We start from the raw sequence: 12,126 nt of genomic DNA on the forward strand, positions 1-12,126 counted from the left end.
AATAAAAGAATGGAAATCATCAATTATTCACACAATTTTGGTCAAAAATCTTTTGAATATGTGATCAATAGAGTTAAGACAATATTGTTTTCATTAAAAATGTTCTAATGCCAGTGTAGTAGCAGCTGCTTATTCCTTATTTGATTTTTCTTTCAAGTACTGCCAAATGACTGTTGCTCTTGTTGCTACCAATTTGCATTATGGACAATAGGCTACACACAACACTTAAATTCTTTGCCAAAGGACAACATCTCAAAAATTTAGTTTTCTGAATGGGTATGTGTGATGTTTATGTATGTATGATTTATACCATTTATTCATGAATCGCAAGTGAAATTAGGCTAGCATGCAATCTATATTGTGCTGTAAAACTCCCTCTGATTTTGTTTCTTTTGATAGTTGCTTAACCAATGTTTATGACACCTATAATATTTACTAGCAGCAATTTCAGGTTTCCTTGCAGATATGTTATAATGATCATAAACAGCCTCAGGACAAGAAACGATCCTGTGGCCCTAAATAGTTACAACCCCATTACCTGATTTTTCTGTTTACAATTTCTCTGGGATATCAGTTATTAAATCTGGGATGCATTGGTCTTTGCAGAATACTAATTTTAATGAGGTTAAATTGATCAAAGTAAATTAATAATTTAGAGAACAAAATATGTCAACTTTGCCGAAATGCATAACCTAACAAAGTATATTAAAGTTGTTTCATGAGACTATTTCTCAGTATTAGATTTCTTGTTAGTTAATTTCTTGTTAACTAATTCCAAAAGTATCATGCACTTTGATTGCCTCCAGTTATCTGTCCTCTGTAGGATTTTTCTTTGCATTAGGGTAATTCTAATCAGCCTACCACTGTCTGCAACCTCTTACTTCCACTTTTTAAATGCTGGTGTCCTTTTTCAGACTTTAAATTTTTTCTAGTAGAGTGATGTTCTTAAAAAGGCTTCATTGATTCCTATCCTTAAGCAATAAAAAATCCTCACCATTACAAGGATTCTGTAGTTTTTCTATATGAAATAATTATTATTGTCTTTATTCACAATCCCAACATATTGTTTTTCCTCTGCAGAGTACTTATCTTTCAGATATCTAACTCATAAATTCATACTAGATATCTTCTTCATTTTATTTATTGTATTCTTTTTTTTTTTTAATATATATACATTGCCATTTTCATTTCTCTTAACTATACTTTAAAAAAACATTATCAGTATCTTTTCTGTTTGGATCTTTTTCAGGTATCTAATAAGTTTTCTTGTTTGTTTGTTTGTTTGTTTTCTATTTAATACCCAATCATTCACACTGCATTGATTTGTTCAACATTTTCTTCCCATACCCATTCACAAGGGTAAATTCTGAACGCATGAAAATGATTTATTTCACACTTGTGACACTGATATTGGGAAATATGGTGTTGTTTGTGTTTGTTTGCTTATTTGTTTTCTGTTAGAAATATTTATTGTGTAATACACATTTGTAAAGCAATGCTACACAGAATAAGCAAAAGTCTAGATTATTTCAGATTCTAAGACAATGAGGACATGATTCTGGCATCAGTAGTTTGAATGCAATGAGAGATGATTTCATGACACGATGGGTTTGGAAGATTTTTTTAGATTGGATTCTGAATCTGTGAAAAAATAAATACGTAATAGGAGAGTGTAAGCATGAGGTAATAAGGTATTTTACAAGGGGGAAACTGAGAAGGGACAACATTAGGGCAGAGACAAATATTTAAAGTCTCATCTATTGAATGTTTGCCCCCTCATTTATCTCAGTCTCTTTATCTTTCCCCCTACTTTAAATATTGGGTGGAAACATTACTATACCTTCTTAAACAAAACCAAAAGTAATCCCAAAACAATGTAATACTCTGAAGTGGTCCTATAATACAACTTCTGCATTGTAAATCATAGAATCACAGAATCATAGAATCATAGCATGGCCTGGGTTTGGAAGAGACCTCAGAGATCATCTAGTTCCAACTCCCCTGCCGTAGGCAGAGATGCCACCCACTAGATCAGGCTGCTCAGGGCCTCATCTAACCTGGTCTTGAACACCTCCAGGGATGGGGCATCCACAGCCTCTCTGGGCAACCTGTTCCAGTGCCTCACCACACTCTGAGTGAAAAATTTTCTTCTAACCTCTAAAGGCACACAGCTCTTTCTGAATGAAGCTAATACTTGGACTCAATTAGCCATAAAAGGCATCCCCAACCACTTCACGCTGAATATCTTATGCTGCCACTTCCAAGTTTACCAGCAAAATGTGGTCACTGAGTAGCAGCTGCAAAAGTGTAACTGTGACAACGGAAATTAAGAATAAGTAGATTTCTATCCTTAAAATGAAATCAGTAAAAAAAAAAAAAAAAGAGTATATTAAAATGCTGCCCACTCATTTATCATCCATTTTCAATGTGATATTTCTCATTAGCCAATAAAAAAGTCACATTTGAGAATGACCAGCCAGAGAAGCATTGACCTGCCCCATATTTAGATTATGTATTTTAGACGGGTCCAAAATTGTAGTTAATACTACTTTTTAGCAGAACAGTCTGGAATTATGTTGATCCTTCCCTCTCAAATCACAGTGTGGCTTTATGCAATTGAAAATCACAGTGTGGCTTTATTCAGTTGAATGCACTACTTTGTAACTAGTTACCAGAGTTACTACTTTGAACATCACTGCATTTCTGAAGACCTTACCTGTATTGTCAGCTATTTGAACCCAACAGAGTAATATCTGCCTGAACTGAAACCAATCTTCTCCATATTTACCCCCGACTCCTATTGCAGAGAGGGAAAACTGTTTTAACTGTTTAGGTATAAAGTTACCTGAAACATTTAAGGTAAACAATAATATTTTTTTTATTGGTGGTGTTTTTGTGTGTGTGTGTTGTTGTTTTTAAATACGGAAGTATCTGGTAGGAGAGTTTCTGTGAAGTATAAAGGCAAGAAAAAAATCCGAAAAAGTACAGGAAATAGAAAAAGCTATTGCATGTACATTGTTAGATATACCATAGTGACAACATCAAAATATTTGAACATGAGAAGACAACTCACATTCTCTTTAACTCTTTAGAATTAATGATATCCCCAGTAAAAACTAGCTTTTTTTTTTTTTTTTAATCAACTACTGCTCAGTATGTAGGGTCTTCTGTAACTTAAGATTTTCCCTTACATCTTGTTCTAAGAATCACATTGAATCCACCATATTAAAACTTGATCATGATAGGCTCAATGATACAATCTCTTTTCACAATGCTTGAAATTCTTCACAGCAACAGTCACTCTAAAAAACACAGAAGTGTTTCAATGTGATTAAAAAGTTGCAAAAACATGGCTGATATTCAGTCCTCCAAAATGGATTGTTTTTATTACAGGTGTTCTCAGGAGCATCCCAGTGACAGGAAAACACAGAATCAGCTGTTTGGGCAGAAACCTGGTAGTATGTGCAGTTTGCAAATGTATTTATAAATATATCAATAAAAAAACACATCCCTCCCCCCCCAAAAAAAAGTCAAACATCAAAACTGCCAATCTTAACAGAATCGCTTTCAAACACAATACCCACCCCATACCCACCCCAGACAAAAAAGAACTACTTATTTGAAAGGTTCTAAGAATCATATCTGTGATGTCTACATCTTGGTTTTCATGACACAACACTTCACCTAAGCATTATTAGCCAGGATTAGCCTGTGCACATTGTGGTTCTCACTTGTTTGCCTTAAGTTTTGAAGGTTGATTTCTATTTCTATAGTTACATTCATAGTTCTGTAGTATTTTTATAAAGAGATTTAACATTAGAACAGTTTGATTCATATAGAAAAAAGACAGTAGGGTCAACTAGTGCATCTTCAGATACAAGTTCCAGACTGCCCCTTACACTTTGATCAAATGTCTAGCTATCCAGACCTTCTATGGGTAAAGCTGCACACTGTGCAGAGCTGCAAGGAAGCAATGAAGCAGTACTTCCAATGACTGTTCCTAATCTACTGCCTTTTATAAGGCAGCAGTGTGAAAATATTGAAGGCAGGACCATTAACAGACATATGTTCACAAGAAAGATAAACAGAGGAGAATATACTGCACCTTTCTGAATTCTCTGAGTCAGAGAATACCCTAGGATCCCACAGCACAGCTAGGATGCATATGACACATTACTATCAGTGTAAAATCCTACTGACACCTTGTATACAATACTTGTATAGCTATAAGCTATTTTGCCTATCTGAGAATTTGTGACCCTTGGCTAAAGGCCAGTTAATGGGCTTTCAGGGTGGAGAGAGTCAACACTACCCTCATGAAGAAAAAGCAAAGATCCAATATTAAGTTTTCCTCTGTATTTAACAGAAATTCACTGTCATCTCCAGAGTTTGGTGTCTGACATGTCTGGCTTTTGCAAAACTTAAACATATCTAATGCAGTTAACCCAGTGCAAAACAAAAATCTAAATAAACCATCAGCAACTTAATTGCCAAAATAGAAAATCTTCAAGAAAACATAATGTAGCTATGCAATCTGGTAAGAAATGTAAATATTGTATTTGTTGAGATAGTTTTCCATACATCAAGTTCATTTTTAAGATTTTGTTCTTTTTATTTTCTTGTGGAACTAGATTGAGCAGAACATCTTTGCAGTGAGGTCAGTACTGCTGACTCTTACCAGATTTACACAGAGGCATTATCTATCCTCAAAGCCCCTAAGTTGCTTTCTTCCCTTGGACAGAAAGAATTACCACATAGTTTACAATGTTTTTCAAATGATATGCAATACACAAGAATCCCAAAGTGTAATTTAAGCATGCACAATCACAAACTAATTTTCACGTCTTCATGTCTACACTTAACTGTGTATTACATTAAGTGCTGATATTACTTTAATATTCACTGATGCCTTTATTTTCTAACAGCGAAAATGACAGCCATTCTTCACAGTGACAATGAGGAAAAAGTGTCATTCCAAAGCACAGGTTTGCTTTTCAAATTAAGCCTCTGATGTCTTCTATGCTTATTACTGACAATATGCCACTGCTTCAAATATGTTTCTTCTTTACTGTATTTTCTTTATTTTTGAGTAATTAGAATATATTACTATACTGGTCAGTGGACAAGTTTTTAAACTCAGAGGGAGCATGAAAAGTAAGGCTTTATGCATAAAATTTCCCTACAAAGAAAGAAAGCCTGAAAGAATGCCATAGTTCACATAACAGCCCACTCAAAGTAATTTTGTAAATATAAAAAAAGGTAGGAAACATAAGGAAAATTAGCATGAATAAGAAACCTTTTCAACTTCTGAGTTGCCTTCCTAGGGCTTCCACACTTCTATCCAACTATAAACAATAAGAAGTACATACAATCTGACTGCCCACCAAGAATTTTAAGTGGGATAAATAAGTCTGCTTTACAAAAATTATTTTTAAATGAGTTATGTTGCAAAAATAATTTAGTTTAATTTAATAATTTAAAGCCTTAAGGTACACAACCACATGCTAGGCCAATCTTGAGCAAAAGGCTTCCAGTTTATAAATAAATTATTCTATTTATAAATCAAGTGAATTGATTTCATTAGCAATCAATGCCCGTGTGCTTATTCAGGCTTGTAGATGTATTTTCACTGCATTATTAGACAGGGTAAGAAGAACTCGAACTTCAGCCGATAACTTGCAAGCAGATGACTTGCTCAAGTTTAAAGCACACCTCTTAATTCAAACTACAGATTTTTGTGGGTAGATGTGAATTGGTTCAGAGCAATATTAACTTTGTACTTCAAGGTATTGATGCCACAAGGAAAACTCTGCTTCCATTTTATAAACAGGAAAAAAATCCTTCCCTCCTTGGCATGTCTAATGGAAGAATAAATGTGCTAAACAACACAGTACATCCAGTCTTAAGCATTGCCTCGAAAGATTTCTAAGTGACTGCAAACATTCTCATTTAGGCTTTTGAAGTCCCCTGTGTAAAGGTAGAATCACAATTCCTATGTCTACACAGCAATTGGGAAAGAACCCTAGAACTGTGAGTTAAGTTGCATGTGCATGCCTACGCATATGTGCACACATGCACATTTATTTATATACATGTTTATGTATCCCCAAGACTTGTCTGCATTGCTATCATCCTCGCTGCAGCTAGACAGCAGCTGCTCAGCATCTGTTCCACCTCTCCAAACACATTCAGTTGCCCCTGCGTTACAGCAGCTCCCCACCAGGAATTTTTTTTAAAAAACTTGCAATGAAAATACGCTCCAGATCCCCCAAGATCTTTATATCTTAACAAGATTAGAAGATTTGTCAAAACGTTTTTTTGTTTGTTTTTGGTTTTGGTTTTTTTAATGTTGACCCATTTGTTCAAACTCATTACAAAAATAGAAAATAAGTAACTCATATGATATATACACACAGAGGCAAGTGAAAATTCACTATCTTGCTCTATTGTAAAAATTTATTTTATGCTACTTAATGGCTAAGTAACCACACATTTAGTGATTCTGAGGAGTCATTAACTAAATGAATTGAATTTGATTGAATAATATTATTCAAAATTAAATTCAGTAAGGTATGGCAGTAAAAGTTGGCCTGTGGAGTTGTGTAACAAAAAAAGACAGTTTCAACTCATCTGATGCTGTACAAGGCAAAGGATAACATAAGCTCATTTAACATTTCGTAACATTCAATCAAACAGGCTTAATACTGAGTAACAATAAGAATTTATGTCTTCAACTTAGCAGTCAGATGACGATTAGGTCGTGACAACAGGGGAACTTAAGGGAACCTGTTTCTCAAGCTCATCTTCTTTAGATAACTGGAGGGATTTTTGGTTTCTATCTCAGCAGACCAAAACCTTTTATAAGGGGCATTTTAAAGGTTTGGTTTTTTTGAGAGAAGCAAAGTAACACTGTTAGAGAAATGAAAAAAAAAAAAAAAAAGGTCTTAAAAAGGTCTTTATTAAATATTCACTGAAGACATTTGGTATCAAATAGGCTTTCCTGTCTCCAAGGTTTATTGACAACAAACAGCACATAAACCAGAAGAGAAAAACCTTTTTAGAACAAAATGAATGCTGTTATTTTTTTAAGTAAATTATATGATCAAAGCAAATTATGGCGGTAGAGATTTGCTGTCTTCCATCATGCCTCAAGCCTATTGAGGGATTTTAGACTACTCTAACAGAAGAAACATCTTTTATACAACAGGTGTGTATGGGGCAAAAGCTTATGAGCTTAGAGCTATTTCAACACTTTGCTCTTGTTGTTTTCTTCTTTCTGCTACCTGATCTCCTTTTAATATGATTTTAGGAATGTAGGAATTGCTTTATGGCATCAAACTCATGTTTCCTGTAATACAGGAGGTTTAACACAATGATCACTAGTATTCCAGAAAGACACAGGAAAACTCCACACTAAATCAATGAGGAATAGTTCTCCCAACTCCTATTTCAATATTAATGTTTTGTAGTTGAAGATGTATTGAAATCCTTCATTATTAAAGTTTCTGTCTCCTTTCAACACTCCTTTTCTTATCACTGTTCTCAGTCCCGAAATACTTGTTCAAATTATCTCCAAATTTTGGGATGGCTTCAATATGCGCATCTATGAGTTTCAAATTTTTTTCCATGATTCTTTATATTCCAGGATTTTTTTCCATATTGCAAGTCATTTTAGAAAAATATTAATCTATCTAGAATCTCCAAAAAAATAAATCATAGTCCTACCAATAGGAGAAGACCACAGCGATTATCCTATTTCCCTACAGCAATTTTTGGCTTGTTAAATTTACATCACATAATAACAGCCTACTTGCACAGATACCATCTGAGTTAGTTGATTATCAGTCCTGTGCTTTCAAAACTTCTTACAAATATGATGTTATTTAAGACTAAAGAAGGCCCTTTTTTAACACCTACAACTATGCCTGCTAACAAAGAGAAATCTAGGGTGTTAGAATTCTCAGTTGTACAATACACTTGATGGCTATTAGGGCTGCACATACTTTAGTCTTCATTCCTACTGTATAAGCCTATAATACCCAATTATAGAAGCAGGGTTGTGTAAAAGGCCTTTCAGCTCCACCCTAAAGCTTTTAGTTCACAAATAGGAGCTTGGATGTACCTACCGCCATCCCACTACACAAGAATTTTGGCCTCAGGGCAAACAGTAACAGAGTACTGCAGAACGTAGCTCATCAGATTCTGCTTCTGAACCTGGATTTTATTGCTTTTTCCTTTTCAGTTCTTATGGGTTACAGGAAAATTACTCACTTAACACTTCAGCTTTTTACTATCCTAAAGGAAACCACGTATAGAACATTATTTCCATTTTACAAAAGCTGACAAATGAAAGCAAAATGACTTATTTGAAGAGCAACACAAAGTCAAAGAAGAGTCAAAGACAAGGAAGAAAGTCCTATTTCCTAAATGTCTGTGCAAGGTATTAACCACTGTCCCACATGTAAGTGCATGGTGATAAGGTGCTTCGTACCCTTTCTCCCAATGTATTTTTTTTTTTTTGATGTCTTTCACCTTCCTGAACTGCAACCAGACAATGGAAGAGATTTCACTCATGCTAATACATTAGGATGAAGTAAGGGTAAAAGTTAATCAAAATACTGACACAGAGGTATTTGTCATGCTCAATTCATTTAATCTGAAAACTGTACTGATATACTCGAAAGCTTGAATTAAGTTCAGCAACATTTCTATTACTCGTGTCTTATTCCAAAATGTAAGTTTTCATTACAAATTGGAAGCCAAACAAAAATAAGTTTGTTGACTCAAAAAATACTGAGAATACATTCCTTTTGGTACTTCAGTCTCTTTGTCAGCTCTGAACCTGAACATCACAGTACATATTTTAACAACAAACATTAAAGTTTCTATACATTCCTGTTAGGTAGTTAAAAATAACCACATCCTTTCTAGTCATTTATGAATATATAAAAGCTATTAGTATTTAGATATGAAGAGCCTTTAAACACAGATTTGATTCTTTTCAGTACACATAAAATATAGTAAATAAGAGGTAAATGTCATATGTACTGTCAAAACTCCAAGGATCAAAATGAAATGTCCATCATAGGAACTAGGCATATCTTTACAGTAAGTGACCAGGATCTTCGAAATGCACATTAAAACCTGTAAAGTTTACATTAGTCTGGATCACACTAAGCAATTGTGTGAAAAAGAGTATTTTAACAAAGCTGGAAAGAAATACAAATTATTTGTTAAATTTGGACAAATTCAAGATAATTTTTGTCAGTATAAACTTCCTTAATATATCTAGGCAGAATTCAGCCAATATTGGTTCTACTTTCTTTTTTCAATACACTTATCTTAAATAATACTTTTTTTTTCTCTTACCCAAATAACTGGATGGATTCTGATAATAAGATTTTCATTTATACATTTTCTCCTGCTTGGAAATTGATTCCTGCTTTTCAGTTGCGGACCAACAATAATATAAGTCATAATAATATTTAGTAAATACTAAAGGCATATGGTAGTAGGCAAATCTTTCCAACTTGCTTGCAGTACTTGAGCAACTAGCTTTCTATGCTTCATCAATTGCAGAAATATCTGACATCTTTGCCAACAGTTTGTCAACATTCTTGTAATTGCCACTACTGTTGAGTACTTTCACAGGAATTAGATGTTTGATGATCTAAGATTTATTTTACATTCTCTGTTTGTTTTGCAATATAGTTATATATATATAACTATATATATATACACTGTGTTATACAGAAGATACTGAATACCTTCATGGTCTGTATAGGATTCATGGTCTGTATAGGATGTGCTCTAACAAGAGATTTCATTTGACAGTTGAGCTGTGAGCTCTTGACAAATGCACAGGACCAGCACAACGGCAGCAACTCACATTGAAAAATATTGGTATGGTTTTGGTGGCCGCCTTTTATATTCTGCAGTCCAATTCTGCAGTTCCAACAGAATGGAAACCCAAGGGTTTTTTCTTTCCTGAAAAGTGCTATGCTTATCAAGCATAACAGGATGAACAGGATGGGAAAATTCTGTAGCCTCTCTGCAAAAGCACGTGAAGTGCTATAGGATGCAATGGTGGAATGCAAACCAAAGAGTAGTCCAAAGAGAGTCTTAACATCCTGTGGCAGGCCTTAAGGACAGTTAAGTGACCATCCCTAAGTTTTTCATTAAAGAATAAGTAAATGAAATATATTATGTATAAGAAATATATAATGGTAATTAATGCATATGAAATATATAATATATAAAAAAATACAGTATGGGAAGCAAGAAGATATGAGAATATGATGATATTGTTTTGTAATCTTCCATCTCTTTCCTTAAATATTTCATCACCTAAATAATAATGATTTTTTTACAAAACTTTTCTAAACACCAGCAGACCATTCAGTAATTGCACAAAGCAAAGCAATTAACATATTAGGACACTTAAAACTAGAAAGTTCTTTCACAACAAGGGTGCTGACTATGATATGCAAATGCCATGAACAAATCATTTGAAATGAATGTGAAATGCTTCATTTGTGCTATAAATTTTACTGGATAAGCAGAACCACAGTTCGTAATATCTCATTTACACAGCTATGGCACAGTCCTACATATATATTCAATAATGCATAGCAGCTTCTGTGGAGTTGGTGAACACAGAATAAAAAACGGGTCCTAAAATGAATAATACTTCATGATTCTTGCATATGTATGCTAGTAATGTTGAGTCAAGGTGAAGTCAGCTGACAAGGAAAATGGAGAGACGAGGTCCTTTAGTAAAACATTCAATTTGTTTGGTGAAATTTTAATCCTTCCACTTGCAAATTTAAGCACAATAGCATGTTACATCATCTACAAGACGTGTGACAAACTGCAATTACAGTAACAGAAAAGATCTGTCCGACCCACCTTGTAGAACACTAGACAACTGTTAGAAACCTTCTCCCTCCAACAGCAAATACACTACCGTACTTAAAAAGAAGTGACATCACAAAGTTCTTGTAGAAATATATGGAAAAGTTGTATTACTCATAACAGTTAAAATTAAGAAACTACATACATCATATTTTCATCTAAAAGGTATGAAATTATAGATCAGATGGTAGATAGATGGTTACATGGGGTATCAGCTGTGATACATGATGGTTACATGGGGTATCAGCTGTGATACATTGACCAGGACCTCAGAATAAGCATATACTTCTTCATATGTTTCAGAAGAGAGCAGAGGTGGCCAAATGCACAGCCAGCTTTGGGAGAAAAACAAAGGCAGTATCATGTCCTTGAGCAACCTGGTAACTTGAATGGAACTGTGTTTCCAAGTAGCTGTACCTCCTGTACCCTTACTCCAAAGGCACAATCTAGCACTAAACATGTGCACACTGCGGCTTTGAGAATGTCAGCAGTATTGAACTTCATACATGAACATGTGAAGTAAAATGTATGTATTAAGTAAAACATATCATAGTAAGACAACAACATTAGAAAATAAAGATATTGTTCCAAAGTTGGTAGTATGTACTGCTAGGCAATGGGACTTTAAGAAGTAAAGCAGGCTCAAGTCACAAATCTCAAAATTAGAAATCTTCTGGTTAAAGCCATTCAAGATAAAGACTAAAATATGTACTTATTTTTAGACCAGAGCAGAAAATCTAAGGACTGATCTATCGGTGAAAACTGTGCGCTGCTCAAAATATCTTGAAAGCAAATAGTAATTATCTTCTGCAGGTATAGAACATTGTTTTATTGAGACATCATGAGGACAGTGTGCACTGCCAGAAAGTGGAGATTTTGCTTCTACATAGTATGAGTATATGCCAGTAGAATTATAGAAGCATAGAATATCCCGAGTTGGAAGGGACCCATAAGGATCATCGAGTACAACTCCTAGCACCACACAGGTCTACCCGCTAGGAGCATGACAGCAAACCACAAGGCCCAACTGGTAGAAACAGAATGTAAATGTCTGTGAACATGCCTGTGTAAAGGTTGTCTGAATCCTTCCATTCATCCTGACCATACTCCTCAGAAAACAATTACTTTTCAGCTCTGTCTGTGCCCATCATCTTCTTCCAATCGTCACTCAAATAAAGCCAACTCCTGTTTCTGTAGGAGTTCACAAACTTT

The 12,126-nt window shown here is 34.5% G+C and overlaps 1 protein-coding gene across 1 annotated transcript in view; it reads right to left on the reverse strand.

Annotated features, from left to right (window-relative positions):
* The window catches only part of LAMA2 (laminin subunit alpha 2), a 380,764-nt gene that overhangs the window by 346,106 nt on the left and 22,532 nt on the right, over positions 1 to 12,126 (reverse strand). The window lies entirely within an intron of this gene.

Source organism: Anser cygnoides, chromosome 3 (assembly GCF_040182565.1).
Source record: "Anser cygnoides isolate HZ-2024a breed goose chromosome 3, Taihu_goose_T2T_genome, whole genome shotgun sequence".
NCBI classification, from domain to species: domain Eukaryota; kingdom Metazoa; phylum Chordata; class Aves; order Anseriformes; family Anatidae; genus Anser; species Anser cygnoides.